The sequence below is a fragment of the Alligator mississippiensis genome, chromosome 11 (assembly GCF_030867095.1).
Source record: "Alligator mississippiensis isolate rAllMis1 chromosome 11, rAllMis1, whole genome shotgun sequence".
NCBI lineage: Eukaryota > Metazoa > Chordata > Crocodylia > Alligatoridae > Alligator > Alligator mississippiensis.
The window spans coordinates 75207388-75224977 of record NC_081834.1 but is presented as its reverse complement, the minus strand read 5'-3'; the positions used below and the strand labels follow the sequence as shown (position 1 = coordinate 75224977).

The 17590-nt window shown below is 48.5% G+C and overlaps 1 long non-coding RNA gene across 3 annotated transcripts in view; it reads left to right on the top strand.

Moving 5' to 3' along the window:
* Nucleotides 1-17590, top strand: part of LOC132244249 (uncharacterized) — a 53066-nt gene that overhangs the window by 15883 nt on the left and 19593 nt on the right. Inside the window, exon 4 of one of the 3 annotated variants that reach the window (XR_009455842.1) lies at nucleotides 2846-9006. The exons of 1 other annotated variant lie outside the window; for it this stretch is intronic. This is a non-coding gene — a long non-coding RNA (uncharacterized LOC132244249). Of the gene's footprint in view, nucleotides 1-2817; nucleotides 9007-17590 lie in introns of those variants that run through there. One more of the 3 variants, XR_009455841.1, reaches the window with a different exon arrangement.

The following is a 17590-nucleotide window of genomic DNA, read 5'->3' as shown; positions in this document are numbered from 1 at the left end:
TAGATTTTAATAAGTCAGTTGTTGGAACTAAACCATCAGTGCTCCTGGTCAGGGAAGGCTTTGTACATCCTGAAACAGAACAGGATTAGCATGTGCGTGTGTGTGTGGGCACATATATTTTAAAGATAAGCTTCTCAACAACACCTGCTGCAGTATACTGCATTGCACACAATTCTCTTGCAACAAATATATCCTCCTTCCAATATTTTAGCATCTCTGATAATACACCTACTCTACTGCCTGCCAGTATAATTACAGCAATCAGCAACTTAGTTCCAAGAGAACTAAAATCACAAAGCTAAACTTTCCTTATTTTTAGGGAGTTCTTGGGCTGCCTCCTTTTAAGGCTGTGCTTTGGTCTCTGCTTGCTGTTGGAGTGAACTCAGAAGGTGATTTAGGGCTGTGGGGCTTAGCGAGGGGTCTGGTTCAGACCTTGTAGTCATAAGTATGGCAGCTGCATGCTGCCCAGGGCAACCCCTGCTCCTTCTGCGCTGACTGGGCAATATGATCAGCCACCACTGCGGCAATGTCTGCTTTTGCACCCCACCAGGAAGGTGGTGCCTGGGGCTGTTACCCTGGTTGCCCTTTCAGTTATTCTTCTGGTTGCAGTTCCTTTTGCATTGACCCCAGGGGGGTTTGGATAAGGTCTCGAGTCAGTCCAACTCCTGCTGAACTTAGGACTAGCATGGATCTCACAAGGAGAAGCAATGGGCTGTAACAGAGGCCCCTGCTTGTGATGATGCTTTTCATCTTCATGAGAGACTGGTGACTTGGAGTTTTAGCCAGATGCTTGGCTACTGTGCTTGCTCGTAGACAGCACCTACGACTTCTCTTTGGAACAGCTTCAAGGGCTTCGGCTGACTTGGCAGCTTCCAGACCCCTTTAGCTGAGTCATTTCTCGTAGCATTTGTCTCGGGCTGGCAGAATGCTTCTGAGAACCTCTCAATTGCCAGCTAAAACTCTGCTGCCCAATACAACGTGACTTGGAGGAAGAGCAGGGACTTAACCCTTTGTATAAATATGTATGCTTGTATTTGCAAAGACTGGGAGAATGGCAACATTAACACCGGGAGGGTTTCTTGAAGGTCTGCTGGATGGGGGTTTTTTATTTGTTTGTGTTTTCCCAGCATCTACAGTATGCAACTTTAATCTGCTGCCCCAGAACTGGGTGCAGCATGTGAAATATCTGCCTATTCCTTCCTTTCTCTGTCTTCATGACTGATAAGATCTGAATTCACTTGGAAAGTATCACGTCTGCTTAATACTGTGCCCTCTTACATGGTTACATTTGCACTGAAGACTGAAATGAGACCTCATATGAATGCATAGTTGATGCGTCTTCAAACTAATCCAGACCTTGCTTTGTGTGCTGCATAGCTTGACTGCTGTTCTTCCCAGTGCTGATCCCAATGCTGTCCCTCAGCATGACTTGACTTCATCTGCTGCCTGGAACAGACTCTATTCTAAGATACCACCTTGACTTGTTTTTAAAAAACAGAGAGCAAATAAACTTTTTGCTCTCAGATTAAAAAAAATGTTTCTGGTGCTGAAGGGACAGCAGCAGAAATGGAACTGGCATCAAAGCTCTGCACAAACTCCTCAAACTATTATCTGGATATGGCTTGTGAAATGCATCGGGGATGATAAGAAAAATACAACCAGGAGAAAAAACCTCCCTCATAACTAATGCAGTTTAAGTATAGATCTGCAATTCCTTACAATTTCCCTGTGCTATGGCTAACTTGCCCCCTGCGCCAGTGGATCAATTAACTTTTCTGCCCCATCTGTCCAGCTGACTTACTTCTATTGATATTGTACCTCTGTGATGGCTTTTAACAACAGAAGGGCTTTAGAAAGCTGGAGAGGCAGCAGGTGAGAGCATGTGTGGTATCAGCGGTGTGCTGGAGTGCAGTGCTTACCACTTCTCCCCATTTTCAAAAAGTTCTGGTGCCCTTCACTTCTCAATATATGCTGCTGCTACCTGCCCAGCATTCAAAGCCATGCTGTGATAACTGGTCACTGTTCAAAGCCCAGCACTCAAGGGCCTGCAGACAGTAGCAAAGTAGCGCAAGCACAAAGAAAGAGCAGAAGAAGAAACTTTAGTGAAGAGATTGATTTACACTTTGAGGAGATTATCCCTGTAAAGTAAAGTGAAGGGGAGAATTTTATTTGTAAATCATGAAAAAAACTCTTGGTATCCTTTGGAAACAAAGAATCAAGCTACCCCATCATGTACCACGCTAAATTGAACTTCAACCTTCTAAAAAACCCTTTAACAAATTGTTAATGTCCATCATAGCCACATTAAATTAAAAGGAAAAGAAAAGGAAAAAAATATTAAAAGAAGAAAAAGTTGCAAAGTCAAGTGTTCAGAGGTGATGCAATGCAAGCACTAGGCTTGCTTACATAAACTTTGGGAGCCTTCTGTTCCTGCAGTTTGATTCGACCTTTAAATATGCAGCCTAGACTTTTTCCCCAGGAAACGTGCTTCATTTGGTATAAAGGATGGCGCTGCTGTATGAACAAATCCGGGCGGTAAAATGAAGGAGTCGTGTGCAACTCATCCATTATTGTGGGAAAAGGTGTAAAGTATGTAGTAAATGAGGCAGACAGTGGCAAGAAGAGAAAGGGCTGCTTTCTGTGTACAGAAGTTGATGTTACCCTAGAAAATCAGCTTCTATCCCTTCTGATGGCTAGAAAATGGTATTCAGTGGTTTGCTTGTGGGAACTGGCTTGTAGGTAAAGTAGATATCCATTAGAACAATGGTCCAGGGCGACGGCAAGGGTTATTGATTTCTAAAAGCATGTCTGTGACAGTTTCTTCAAGGCCCACTGTGTCTGACAGGCAAGCAGAAACAGGCTGGGGATTCCACATGCTGACAGGACAGAACGTGGGCAACAATGACCACAGAGCCCAATCACCGATGCCCAAAAATGAAGAGTCATCAGAGGGGGTAAAAGATACCAAAAGAGGGGATTTCAGAGCAGCAAAGGGTCCCTAGGAAGGGAACCTGAGGCCACCATGGACAGAGGGCATACCACCAGCCTGTCTTATCCACCCCATGGTGGGGGGTCCTCAGCTTCCAACCTCCGGGCTGCTGACATCTCACATTCAAGAGAGAACTTCAGAGTGAAACTTGTGTACTGGCCAGATGCACCATGACTCTGTGAACCCTGGGACTGGTAGATACAGAGGTGTTTGCCTTATTCTTATCTGCTATCACTGTGTATCAATACAATTTGCCTATTATCATATGGTGAGGTTGTGGTCAGTCTGAGGGGTTGGGTGTGGCGGGCCAGTAGATGGTGCTTCTGCACAGAGCCACCCACCTCACTGCTTCCAGGCTCCGAGTGCCTCCCTGGGGGCAGCCCACATCTAGCCGACCCCCTTCCTGGAGCTGCCACCACCCAGGGTCTGGCATGATCCTGGCTCTGTCCCCTGGGAAACACAGGTCTAGTAGCCCTCGAGGGTACGTGACTCACTTCAAGAACTTGAGGTGCTCCCCTCAGTATGAAGCACCAATAGTGGTCTCCCTTAGGCAGCCGAACCGAGGCGGGGACCCCAAGGCCTAATCTAGACCCACTCCCAGTAAGTCTCCTGTGCTAGGTACAAAGGAGAACTTTATTGGTTACAAGAAGTAGGCTTGGAATGGGGTACAGGGTTGAGCAGTATCAGAGAAATCCCTTAGAGCAAACAGGGGTAGCCTTTGATCATGCACCTGAGTTACTTGAAGCTATATATCTAGTTAGATCTCAGGTAGCTTACTCACGAACACCATCCAGAGGCAGGTGGAGAGTCTCTCTGGAGGCAGGCTGCTCATTGATCATGAGTTTCAAGACAGGAAGCAAGTTTCAGATGGCCCAGCTCTTCTCTCTGAGTTTTTCTCGTGGCTACAACCCTCCTCCTGAGCAGTTCTTCACTTATATAGCCCTTATGACTTCGTTTACCTGGTCCAATGGAGGCCAGCACCTGTTGGCTGCCAGTGAACCCACTGGAAACACATCACTGGTTGCCAGGCAACCTGGCAGGGTCTCTAGCCCCCTCCCGGTCAGGTTGGCATTGCTTAGGAGAATAGGGAGCGTATGCCTCTCACCCGGGGAGGTGATGTCACTTAGGCAGAGGGAGCAGGTTTCTTCCTTCCCTTAGGAATGTCTCAAACTCAGGTTCCCTAAAGAGATGGGATGTCTGCCCTCTGCAGGCCCCATGTTAACCACACTGTCGTAGAACAGATTTTTGGGGGAGAGACAGGTGGCATTCTGCCACACAAAGTATCTATCTGGGTCATAAATCCAGTCCCAACCCCTTCTTCTGCCAGAGAGCCTGTAGGTGAGGCTTGGTAAGTCATGTAAGAAAAAAAAAACTCTAATAAATGATCATAGAATTGTAGATCCAAAAGAGACCTCAGCAGGTTAACCAGTCCCAACCCCCTGCCCGAAGTAGAATTTGCCATGAGTAAACCAACCCAGCTAAGTGTTTGTCTAACCTGGTCTTAAAAACTTCCAAGGATAGAGATTCAACAACTTCGCTGGTTAGCCTGTTCTGATGCTTACCCACTTAAATAGTAGGAAAGTCCCTCCTAATATGCAACCTATTGACCCAATATGTGTGTTCTGTATTTTGGGGGCACTCACTTTTAAATGTCCCAGATCAGAATGACCAGAGCCCTTGCAATGGAGAATGGGAGCTCCATTCTGAACATAGCATGTGCTGTAAAATGAATCAGGAGCTCAGAAAAATCAAGCCCTAGACTTCTGAACAGGGATGAGTGGCTTTTTTTTAGATAATTGTATCTGTGGATCTCTGCATGTCTAGGAACTCCCTGTGTACGATAGGGACACAATTGGTCTGTTGGGAAGAGAAATTCATCAGTGTTTGTAAAACACTTAGACACTATGATGACAGCGCCATGGAAAATCCTAGTCAGTGACAGCAAAAACTGTCGGATGGCAACTACTTTAGCCATAATTGTCTGTCCTAGGCAAAAATTAAGCAAGAGGTCCTGTGAAAAAAATGTGACCATTTCATTTCCAGCAACATATGTTATTTACCACACAGTATTTAAAACCTACACTGAATATAGAATTAATCAAATGTACACATTCATTAGGACAAGTACAATGCAATGGCATGTAATGCCAGTTGCAGAAATTGTGTGAAAATTTTAATAAGGAAAGTTGGTGTGAAGAAACTATTAAATACTGTGCATTTTCACTTTTCTTCCTGTATATTATCACAGGAAAAATCCACATTAGGGACTAAATGGCCTGTAAAATTGTAGTTGAGATAAACTGAATGTGATGGAAAGACAAAGCTGAACAATAGCGAGAAATCCCCAACCATAAATATTTATGAGATACTATAAATATGTATGAGGTACTAGTACCTGATATATATTTCTGTTTGGGGTTTTTTTGCTGCTGTTCAGATTTTTGTTTCCATCACGTACGTGTGTGTGTGTGTGTGTGTGTGTGTGTGTGTGTGTGTGTATATGTGTGTGTGTATATATATATATATATAGATGTGTGTATCCTAGCCAATTGCCCATCAAGAATGACAGGACGGTGGCTGGGACGGAACGCTGCCTCCCACCGGCCCATGCTGCTGCCACTCTGCATCCAACTGCATGCAAACCCTCCCCCCTTGCTCTGTGTTCAGCCCCATGCACCCCCCCCCCCACATGCCACACACACAAATCTCACACACGCAGCCACACGCCACACACATCCAGCCGCACACATGAACGCACCCAGGCGTGTGCCACATGCCACACAAAGCACCATGTGCCGCGCACAAAGCCACGTGCCACACAGCAGCACACACCATGCACCCAGCCACATGCCATGCACCCACCCACATGCCACCCACACAGTGCCAAGTGCCACACACACGGCACCATGTGCCACACACACGCACAGTGCCATATGCTGCAGCCACATAGCCACACCCACACACAGTGCCCCACGCCACACACAGTGTCAGGTGCCACACACATGTGCTTTGCTGCTTGGCCTGCCCAGCGCTGGAACTCACATGGCGCCATTCTGCACCGCTGTCAAAGTAGCAGCAATGAGGCAGGGAGCAGAGGCTGCAGCCCACCCTTGCCCCATGCACAGACTGGGGGGCCACATGCCACCTCTTTGGTTTTCTGGAAGAGCTGCTGGGCTTTTAGTGTCCCATGACCCAACCCAGCCAGGGTCCCATTCACCAGGAACGGGGTCCTAGCTGGGCCGGGTCATGGGGCAGTCAGAGCCCAGTGGCTCATCCAGGGATGTGGCATGGGGGAGCGGCTGGACTTACCCATCCACCCATGGCCTGGAGGAGCCACTGGTCTCCTGTGGAACAGTCTCAGCGCAGCCTGCCCCCATGCTGGGATCAGCCCAGCCTAGCCTCATTCCAAGCCCCCCCTGCCTTTCCCCCGGCAACGGCAGCACCACCCCCACTCCTCTTCCCTCTTCCCTCCTCTGCCCCCCTCCCCCTCCCTGCTGGCTGTTGTCAGTGTGCTGCGGCATGGCAGCTCCCTGGTCCCCACCCACCTCTATCTGCTGCACTGAGCAGCGATGCAGAGTTGTGCCCGGGCCAGCCAATTGCTGCCCGCCCTCTTGGCCGTGCATGTGCAGCTGGCTCAGAGCATTGTGGACAGACAGACTGACTAAGGCTGTTATTATATTAGAATATATATTATATAGTACCTCATGTATATTTATGTTTGGGTTTTTCTGCTACTGTTCAGCTTTGTGTTTCCTTAAATTCAATTTATCTCAACTATAATTTTACAGGACCATTTACTCCCTAATGTGGATTTTTCCTGTGATACTGAACGAGCAGCAAAGGGTGGGAGAAAAGTGTGTGTGTGTGTGCGCACTAGCTAATTGCCTGTCAAGAATGATGGATTTCAGGGAGTCTTTACGTGTGTCCCCCTTGCCCTCACTCACCCTTCGGGGCCAGCCATGTAAAGACTCTCCCTCCACCATCACCGCTGCCTCCAGTGCAGGGGCTCCCTCCCCCTGCCCACCTCCACCTCACAGCAGGGCTTCTCCCCTTTCCTCCCTCCCCACTGCTGCCACCTCCCTACTGGCTGTTGTCAGGACTGGGTGGCAGGGAGGGCACTGCCACCGTGATCCCTCCTGCCCTCCCTGCTTCCCTCTCTCCCTTCCCTGCTACTCAGCCCCAAAATCAGCTGCCCCCATTACCCCCCTATCACCTCCCCCCATGCCTGTCCAGGCCCATGCAGCTTCCCTCCCTGCTGCCTCCCGCTTCCTGCTGGCTGCTTTCTGGGTTCCCTTCCAGCTCCACTCCATCCCCACTGCCCAGCCCTGACAACAGCAGTCCCCATGGCCCCCTTTGCCTCCCCCCTACTGTGCTCCCCTCCCTTCCTCCCACTGCCTCCCCCTCTCTGCCAGCTGTTCTGGGGGCCACCACCACCATGACCCCCCCCCCCTTCACCTTCAGGCAGGGAGACATGGGGGAAGCCTCACTGCTCAGCTGGCTGGGGCATGGTCACCACCACCACAAACTTCCCTGGTAGCGGCTCAAACTTGGGCCCATGCAGCCCAGGCCTGTGCAGCCAATCGCCGCTAGCCCGCCCTCTCGACAGCACATGCACAATTGGCCAAAAGCATTACAGACAGACAGATACGCAGACAGACAGGCTAAGCCATTTATTATATTAGAATACACACACACACACACACACACACACACACACGATATAGATAAATAAAAGATGGTGAGCTTTGGCTATGACTATATAGAGGAGGGTTTGTTTGGTAGGGGGCGGGGTTCAGATATATGTATTATAATATAACGCCACACACTTAAACCTTCCATTTAGACATTAAACCTGGCTTTCCCTTCAAACTGATTTTTTTAAAAGGAGAGCCAATGGACTCTGAGAAGAATCCCAATATGATGGATTTCAGCTCTTCCTCTTAAAAAATATTGTTTTTCAAATATCCCAATGTAGCAAACCCCCCCAGTTTTTGATTGTTTGTTTTATTGTTAAAATGCATTCCCTCCCCTTCCCCAACCGTTTCTGACTTTCTCTCTGCCCCCTCTATCCCTTCTAAGTGATTTTTAGTAGTACTAGGCAAGCTAAGCTAAGGTCTTCTATACTATTATTGTAATACGCCCCTTTTTATATATTGTAAATAGTGTTCTGTTATGTTTGTATTGATTTTTAGTGTTTTATATTGTATCATATTGTATTCCTATAATTTGTGCGTTGGTTGTTATTGTTTCATATTAATATTGTATGGTCCAGGCCTGTGTCTGTGAAGTGATGTCAAGTCTTGATTCCCATCTTGTCCCCATACCCTGGTGTGTAAGTATGTTGCACTTCTGTAACTTCTCCCATGTAAATTGGTTTTCCTTGAGTGCCTGAAACAAAAGAGTGAATGGATGAGTGAAACACAATAATAGCAGGACCCCCTCCTACATCACCCCACCATCAAAATCAATACCTGGACCAACGACCTAGCCCTTGGAACCACCCTCTGCATTCAAGACACAAACGATGAGGCAGCCACCATTGTGCCAAGGCTGCACATGCGCAGTATGAACACCTGGAACCCTCTGGAACAGGACTGACCTTGCCTGGACAGGACCTCCCCAGAGGAGATCAGAGGTAGTCTGCCCCATAAAAAGGGGTAGTGAAGATCCCTTTGGGATGCCATCTTCACCTGGACCAGACCTACTCCACGTTATGCTGCCTATCAACCCAGAGGCCCTGCCGGTGACCTCCTCTGGACAACACCTGCTGGAGAAAGACCCTGACTGGCCATCGAGGACCCCCTCCCAGCCTGGATAGGTAGCTATCACCCCCACCTTCTCTTCAACCAAGGACTTGGACTATGTTTCTCTTCCCTACCTGGACTCCAATCCTTCCACTGAGTCTCTTTCTGCTGCTGCCATTGTGTGAGTGTGTGTGGGAGTGCTTGCATGAGTGTGCGGGAACCAAGCTGTACAGTACAGTGTTCATTTAATAAAACTGTTATTTGGAGCCCTGAGTCGGGGTTTGCTTTACTCTGGCTCTGTCCCTGATCCAATCTGTGCTCCTTGCCCTTCTGACTTCGGTCTCATTTCTCCCTCTCCTGCTTCTGACTTACCGCCACCTCCAACACCTGTCGCATGCTCCTGTGGCTCCAGCTGCCCTGAGCTCCTCTCTGCCACTGGTATTGCCTTATCTCCACTGCCTTTTCCCCTGAAGTCTTCCAGTGTTATTGCCTTGTACCCACTGCCCTTTCCCCTGACCTCTGCCACTACTATTGCCCCATCCCCACTGCCTATTTCCCTGATCTCTTTAGTTAACAAGCACCCCAAGCAGAGGTACCACAGGCACCAACACACACACACTGTCACCTGAGTCAGTGTTCAGCCTGTGTGCATACGTGTATGTTGTGTATGATTTTGTGTCATTATCATTAGAGTGTGCATGTGCTTGAATTGGTGATAGGTATGCATGTGCCTAGGCTGATAATTTTGGATGTGCATGTGCCTGGTGGGGGTGTATGCACCTAGAGTGTGTGTGTGCACCTAATTGATTTTTGTGCGTGTGAAGGTGCAATTGTACACCATGTCCGCCTGTCGAACAGTGCAATATTGAGATCCTGACCATTGGCCTGACCCCACAGGGCTACACTGCAGCTTTGGAAAACATTGCAAACAATGATTATAGGAAGTAGACCAACCTCCTGTACATAATCTTTCCCCACCCTCACTTCACTCATCAATCAAGGGTATTTTAACAACATAAAAACTCTAGATACACAAGACAAATAATGGCTGAGAGAAATGTTAATTAACTGGTTGGGAGTTATCTGTCAAAATGCATCTCAATTGGAAAATGCCAATTTATCGCATGACAACTTCGAATGGAGCTGGGAAATGGTTCCTGGTCCTGGGATGAAATTGAGAGGCTGGGAAAGTGGGGAGGAAGAGAGTGCTTCCCTAAAGAGTCAAATGCCAGCATCCTTCAGTTAAGGCACACAGCAGAGGGGCAGACTCGCTTAAATCAGGCAGATCATGAACTCAGGATCCCAAGCTTGCCTAACATCTCTCCCAGCCATACACTTGGTCCAATAAAAGATATTGCCATAAAAACCTCACTTCTCCCATATTCTCTGGACCATTAGCAGCACAGCAGCTCTTCCTTAAGTGGGTGTAGTACAGCTGAATGGCACTGGCTTTCACAGCTTGGGGCTCTGAGATCCTCTACTGTTTGTAAATAGGCCCCAATGCTTGCTGCATCGGAAAGGGTCCCACTTCCACCCCTAGAACCGTTCAATCTCCCAGTGATTCGAAGCAAATACCTTCTTGGATTCTAAAATGAGTTGCAAATACTGAACATCTGCATAGGGACCCACTGACTTCCCTAAGTATGCAGGGAGCCTTGTTGATTTATGCAGTTGGGGCTCATTGTAGATTTGGAGAAAGATTACCACTACCTGGGAAAATAAGTCAAAGTACCATCCACTGCCATCACCTACCTTGTGTTCTTTCCTGAGAGTTGCTATTTTGTTGAGTATTTACCTAGTGGAAAACATCTATTTGCAATGTTCTGGGTTTTATTAGAAGACCCTTTATATTCATGCCATTCAAAGTCCAATCTTCCCAGGCCCTTCCAGTCTATATGAGGGTTAATGCCCATTCATGGTTGACCCAAGGCCAGTACTCAAATGTTCAGATCTTGAAGTACATTTTCATGTCCTGAGAGAGAAGTGCTTATCTGCCAAGAAAGCCCAAGAGTTGAGCTGACTAATACCCAGGCCTTATAATTTACAATGCTCCTATCATAATACCATTCATAGCTGAAAACAGAGGCAGGGAAGGGGGTGGGATGGGAGTAAGCCATAAGCACAGTTCTTCTTGGAATGACAGCCTGATAAATATAATAGCAAAACTGCATACACCTTTTTTTTCTCCCCTGTTATAACTATATTTCTCAACTAGCAATACAGGCAGTAAAAAGAGCCTAATACCTTTGCATGTCTTCTCCCAAATAACTCCTCTTTCACAGGAATAAATCAATATTAATCTGATGGTTTAAAATAGTAATGATGCCTCGCTGAGTTCCTGTTTCTCTGTACAACAGAGATAACTTACCTCCACAAAGAACAAGTTTGTGCCCTTCTGACAGGCCACTTCACACAGTATACTTGCATACTTCTGTAAAGCCTTGATTCTTTGTGATTTTACCTAGTTTGTCAATACTGTAGCCATACATTATTGCCACTGCAGTTAATGTCCTGTCAGTGTTTCCTTTGCACAGTCCTGTTCTCTGGGACTTATAAATTAACCATAAAAAAAATAAATAAATAAATGAAAAAAATCACTGCTTCCTGAAATTTGGCAGACCCAGCCATCATCAGAATGAAACTGGCTTTAAAGATCTGTTCGGCTGAATATTAGACTCTAATAGTAGAGAAGAGATGGAAGCCCTGTTGCTTAAAATCTTTAAAACCAGCTTAGAAGAAATGCTGTATAATGGACTGCAGGAACTATCCTTCACTGGCAAAAAGATTACATTGTTGTTTAATTATATAGTAATGGACGTGTGCTGCAAGAAAATAATATCTGACATCAAATAGCAAGTTAGCAGCTGGTGTGTTTTAATGAGTATAAAGCTTTACCAAGAGACATTGAATCCCTAGCTAGGCAACAATTAGCTGGCCTTGCAAGAGTTTGCCCTCTCTCACAACTTTTATAGCATGACAGCCAAAAGTAGCCAAATAATTGAAATAAATAGATTATAATCAGCTGTTTAACATAAGCGAAAATTATTCCAGCATTCCAAAACTGCATGAAAAATTCTTATGCATGAACACTTAGCTTCGTTCAATTTCTGGTGTGTTTGCTGCCTGTCTCAAACATGGCTTGCATACTCATTGCTTCCTGTTTAAAAATGGATGCCATCCCTTTGCTTACTAGTGGAAAGAGCCCAAATGACAGTAGTACTTGGGAGAATACAGGCAGGGTCCAGAGAGTCTGCAGTGCTTGGAGCTTTGTAGACATAGCCTCTCTCTTAGGATTGCCCTCTGCAGTAATGATTTTTAGCAGGCTGGAATTTGTTGCATGAAGGTTTTGAGCAAGTATTTTTTTTTTTTAAACTAAAACAAACAATAAAAATCCTTGCAGCTCCCTAATTTCAGAACAGCTGTGCGAACACCATCGAATTATCCTCCTCCCCTGATGAGGTGGCTGCTGCCCTTCTAACAGGTTTAATACAACAACTGCTTATTTCTATGTGCAGGAGGTTGACCATGCATCCATCGAGGTTTAAGTTATTTCCATATTTGCCTGCTTTTTGCCTTGCTCTGAAATGTTATTTGTATCTGAAAATACTAATCTTTTTCTGTGGAAAACTTTCCCCTGCCCTGGCCTTTTCAGCCTCCACCAGAAAAAGAGTGAATTAGGCATTAAGTGCATATGGTGCTGCTGAAAAACCATCGTGTTGTGATGTTTTTGAGCAAGGGCTATCATTTGCTTCATGTACCTGCCACAGCTCCCTTAACCTGCTTGGCTACAAAGCAAGAGGCTCTTCCTTCAAGTTCTTCAGCACACACTTAACTTCATGTACATTAAAATTTCCACTGCATCTGATAGGAGACAGTGTTACTTGGTAGATTGATCATTAGAGTGGCACACAAGAGATGTAGAATCTATCCCTGCCACCTGTGTGCTTAGTAACCGTAAGCAGGTCATTTTGTTTCATCTCTTTGCTTCAGTAACTGATCTGTGAAAGCGGGCTGATATTGAGCCCCCCTGGAGAGAACTGTACAGTCTGTTGGAGAAACAGAGCTATGGAAGAGCATGGCTGGGTTGTTAGGAGTGTTAGAAAAATCCTGAAAGCCAATCAGTGCAATGTACTCCTATTGCCATGAATCTTTTGGAGGAGGATGAAGCTGAAGTGAACTGTGGCTACTTGACTTCTGAATGGCAGGGGCACCCTGTGGTTTGATGTGCTTGAATTTGTGGGCACTGGCTTCACATCTTTACTTGGTTTCCTGAGGGCTCCTTTGGGCTAGGTACAGACAGTGAAAAAGCCAGAAGCTGAATCGATGCAATGTTTGCAGGTTAGTCTAGCCGGCATAGATTGAACTGAGAAGCAAGTGAGCACACATTCACTGTTGATTCCAGAAATGCAGACACATGCCTGCAGTGGCCTGGGCCAGAAGTTGTGGGGTGCTAGAGCACACTTCCCACCCACTGCCAAAAGGAAGGGAGGAGAGAAGCTCTCCACCCTTCCTGCTTGAGTGGAGGGGGCCAGGCCAAACCCCAGCCTGGGCCCAGCATGATGTGGCTGGGGAAGGGGTTAGGGGGCTTTAAACCCCCACTCTGGCCTGCATGGGACCCCAGCCCTGGTCTGCCGGGGGGTGAGGGGGGGCAGGCAGCACCTGCCAGATTAGTGGCCTCAACTCTCTGCTCAAAGTGGGGGGGGGGGGGGCAGTCCCTGTTAGGTTTTTGCCCTCGTGAGCAGAAGGTGGGGGTGCATGTTGTGCCCCAGCCAGGGGGCTCCCAGGCTGAGGTGGGAAGGTCCTCCCTGGCTGCATGGGACTGCATGGGTCTGCCTCAGGGGGAGGGGGACAGGTCCTGCCAGGCCCCTGTCCCCTGTTCAAGTGGAGAGCAGGGGCCATGGACATGCCCAAATCAGGGGCTCTTAGGCTGAGGTGGGGAGAGAGGGGGTTTAAACCCCCTCCCTGGCCCTGGACCCCAGCTGGGGTTTGCCTAGAGGGGGCAGCCTCTGGAAGGCTTTGGCCCCCACTTGCTACCCACTCTAGTGGAGGGGGGTTGTGGCCATACCCCAGGGCAGGGCTTGCATGCTTAGGTGGGGAGGGAGTAAGGAACCCTGCCCTCACTCCCAGGATCCCTTGCAGGAACACTGCCCTCAGGAAACCAAGTAAGGTGTAAAACCCCCACCCTCAGTGTGCCAGCCCAGGACTGGGACATGACTATGCCCCCTGCTCTCCTCTCTAGTGAGGGAGAAAACCCTGGCAAGGGCTGTACTCTCCCCACCTTGAGTGGGGAACATGGGGCAGAACACCCTCCAGGGCAAACCCCAGCTGGCGTCTGGAACCAGGGAGGGGGGTTAAGCTTCCCTCTCCCCCCTGCAAAAGACCCCAGCTGGGATCTGCCTGGCAGGGGTGAAGCAGCCCCTGTCTGCTTGTCCCCTGCTCCCAGCTTGAACAAAGGGTGGGTGAGGGGAGGGGGCATGTAGCCAGATGCTAGCCAGACAGAACCCCCCTGGAGTCCTTTGTGGGGGGAGAAGTGGCAGTTTAAACTCTCCCCCCCACCCCACCTCAGCATACCAGGCTGGCTGGCATCTGGCCATTCCTCCTGCCCCTCTGCTCAGGCAGGGAGAGGGGAAAATCTAAGCACAGGCTGCTTTGCCCTTGCCAGGCAGACCCTGGCTGGGATCCCTGGCAGGCAGAGGAGCGGGGTGTAAACTCCTCCACCTGAGCCTGCCAGCGTGGCCAGTGTCTGCCCATGCCCCTGCCTCTCTGCTCAAGCATGAAGCAGGGGAAAAGACTGAGGGGCAGCTCTGCCCCTGCCAGGAAGGCACCCGCTAGCATTTAGAGACAGTTTTCCCACCCCCGCCCCCTTCTCCCCTAGGCAGAGCAGTGATAGTGCTCGGGTTAGGCTGCAGAGGCGTGAGGCCAACCCGGCTCTGCTGGAGCAGATAGCACAGCCCAGGGCTACAAAGCATCCTGGGATGCTGGGGTCTGTGAGTTAACTTGAACCAGGAAGGGGTCTGGGACAGAAGTTCCATCAAGTGGTTTGACCTAAATCAGTTAAGTCTGATATGACATCCAAGCAGGTTTATCTTAAACTGGTTTGGGCCATTTTGTAAGTAGTTTAAGTGCGCTGAACTTCTGTTCTGTTACAGGTTTAAACCAGTTTCCGATCACTCTGTCCCTAGCCTTGCAGACTAGCCCTCGGTTGTGAGTGAGGGCTCTCAGTACTTCTTGGGATTAGGCCTCTGTTTTGTCAGCTTTTTCAGTATGAGTACAAGAGGAGACTTTTAAAAGAAGGTCCAAAAGAAACAATGTTTGTTTGTTTATTAAATATAATTAACTTTGAAAATACTTTTCTGATTCTAGTTCCTTCAGTTTGATCATGGGAATGAATAGTTTATTAAGACTCAATATCCTTATATTGCCTGCCATCAGTGCAGAGGGGAAATAAGTTCACAGATCACTAAATTGCTTCAAAGCTACTTGGCAACTGCAAATTACAAAATTGACCATCAGACTAATTTTATTCTTCTTTCAAAGAAGAGAAGACGAAAGAAAACCTATTTAGGATTCTCACAAAGAATAAATCCTCTTGCAAACTGCATTTTAATGGCTCTGTCAGTAAATCTGCGGAATTCAAGGCATTTCAACAGAAAAAGCTGCTGCTGTCCCTTTTGGCTCCGTCCTCTTCCTTTCTTGTGCTCTGAACAGCAGGACAGAGCACGAGCGTTTAACTTGAGTCTTGCTGGCCTAATCCAGAGGCATTTTTTGTTTCCAGCCAGATGGTTTGTGCCTCTGGTCCATAAGAAATCCTTTTTCATAGGAAGTAAGGGGACAAGTCTCCTTGGCTTTAGCAATTTGCTATATGGGAGTGGGAGAATGGAGCAAAAACAGCAGGAAGGAAGGGTTTAGCAGAGGCACCAGGAAGTTAGTCTGTGTGCATATGGCTTGAATGCGAGTGGCATTGGTAGACACTGATATCAAGGAAAAGATTGGCACTGACTGTAGTGAATTTTGGATGGGCAGGGGAGCTCTGACAGATCTAGGAGGCAGTATCCTCTTGGATAACTGAAGTGATCTGAGGAAGGGCACTTGGTGCCAAAAAACTGCAGAAGCATGCGGCACCAGGACAGCAGGGAATTGCTTCGGATGTTGTTTTTCTCCCACTGTTTTGTTCATAGATTTTCTTTGTTCTCATATTCATAGCTTTATGTCTTGCCTTCATCTGCATGCTGTTTTCCTGAATACATTTGAGGCCGGGGTCTCAGCCTAGTTCCCCATAGTTCATCACTAGGAATGCTTCTGTTTTGTAGCAGCCATCAATTTGTTCTCTTTTATTTGCAACATTTCCTTGACACATATACCTTTTGGATTTGCAAATCTTTTCCATTGTCTGCTCCTATCATGTTAGTGTTACCTCTAATTTATCTCTTTTCTTGGAAGCCTTGGCTCAGGATGCTTCAATATGCTTCAGTGCCCATCTAAAGTTGTCCACATGTCACCTCTCTTGTTTCCATGTTACACTTTTCCTGTGTCCATGTGACAAAAATCACCTTTAAGCTAGCTAAACAGTGTCTCTGTATCCACGTTATCAGCTGATTTTATCATTTTATATATATATATATATTTTTTTTTTATCGTGGAAGGGGGCTGTTAATGTGGCTTACCCCCCGAAACGTGGGGCAGTGATAGGGTTGCAAAGCAGCCTGGCCATGGGGTTCCTTCAGCTGCAGCAGGAGTGGGGAGGGATGCGTAGGCAGTGGTGAGGGAGGGAGTGGGACTACGGCTAGGAGAGAGACAGGCACTCGGGGTGAGACTGAGCCCCAACCAGCTCATCTAGGGGGTGCAGCTCCTGCCGCTACGCACAGCCTGGGAGGCATGGGGGGATGCATGCCCCCAGATCTGTGTGGGGCAGGGCCGCCTGCCTCTGTGGGCTGGGGCCAGGCTCTTCCCGGCAGGGGTGGGGGCAGGACTAGGCTGAGGGTGGACAGCAGCAGTGCTGGGAGAGGGCTGCAGCCACCTCAATATACACCGTAGCCCACCCGACCCTGCTCCCAGTGCTGCCACCGCACACCCGGAGCATGGCATGCCCCCCCCCCCCGCCCCCGGTGCTGCCCCAGTCCCACTCTGCAGCGGCAGTCCACGGTGCCCCAAGGAGATCAGGGTCACGGGCTGTCCCAAGATGCATGCAGTGGCAGGAGCCATCGCCCCTCCCTGTGTCCCCAGACAAGCCGCAGCTCTGTCATGCACCCTGCCCCACCCCGCCTTGGCTGTGTAGGGCCTGGTGGGGTGGGCATGTGTGGTCCCAGAGGCTCCATCCCCTCCAGCCCAGTGGCACAGCTGAGGCTGGCCCCACTCCAGCCCCTGGCTCTGGGCCCACCTGGGTGTTATGCAGCTGGGAACGGGGTCCTGACTGGGGCTGAGGCTGGGGCTGGCATGGCCAGGCCAGAGGTTGGGGAGGCAGCCAGCATGTGCGGGGCCAGGACAGGGAGACAGCTGGGGCTGATGTGGACAGGGGCGGGGCCAGGAGGCAGCCGGGGCCAGTGCAGTGCAGCATCGGGCAATGCCACTGCCCCCCACAGCCCTTTCCCTTCCCCCTCTCCCTTTCCTGTGGGGGGCAGGGGGGTATGTATGCATGTGTACACGCTCAGCCTTACCACATTTTTTTTCTTTCATTCATCTATGTTGACAATCCAGCTTTCATGTAACCCGTTCCATTTTAGAGCAAACAAGAATGGGCTTCTGACTTAATAAAATGAAATAGGCTTTATGTTTATAAATGGATAAAGAGTTCCCTGTGTCTTAAGGCAAACACAAGCAACTCAAAGGACACGTGAAAGTTTATTATATAGGAGACTGA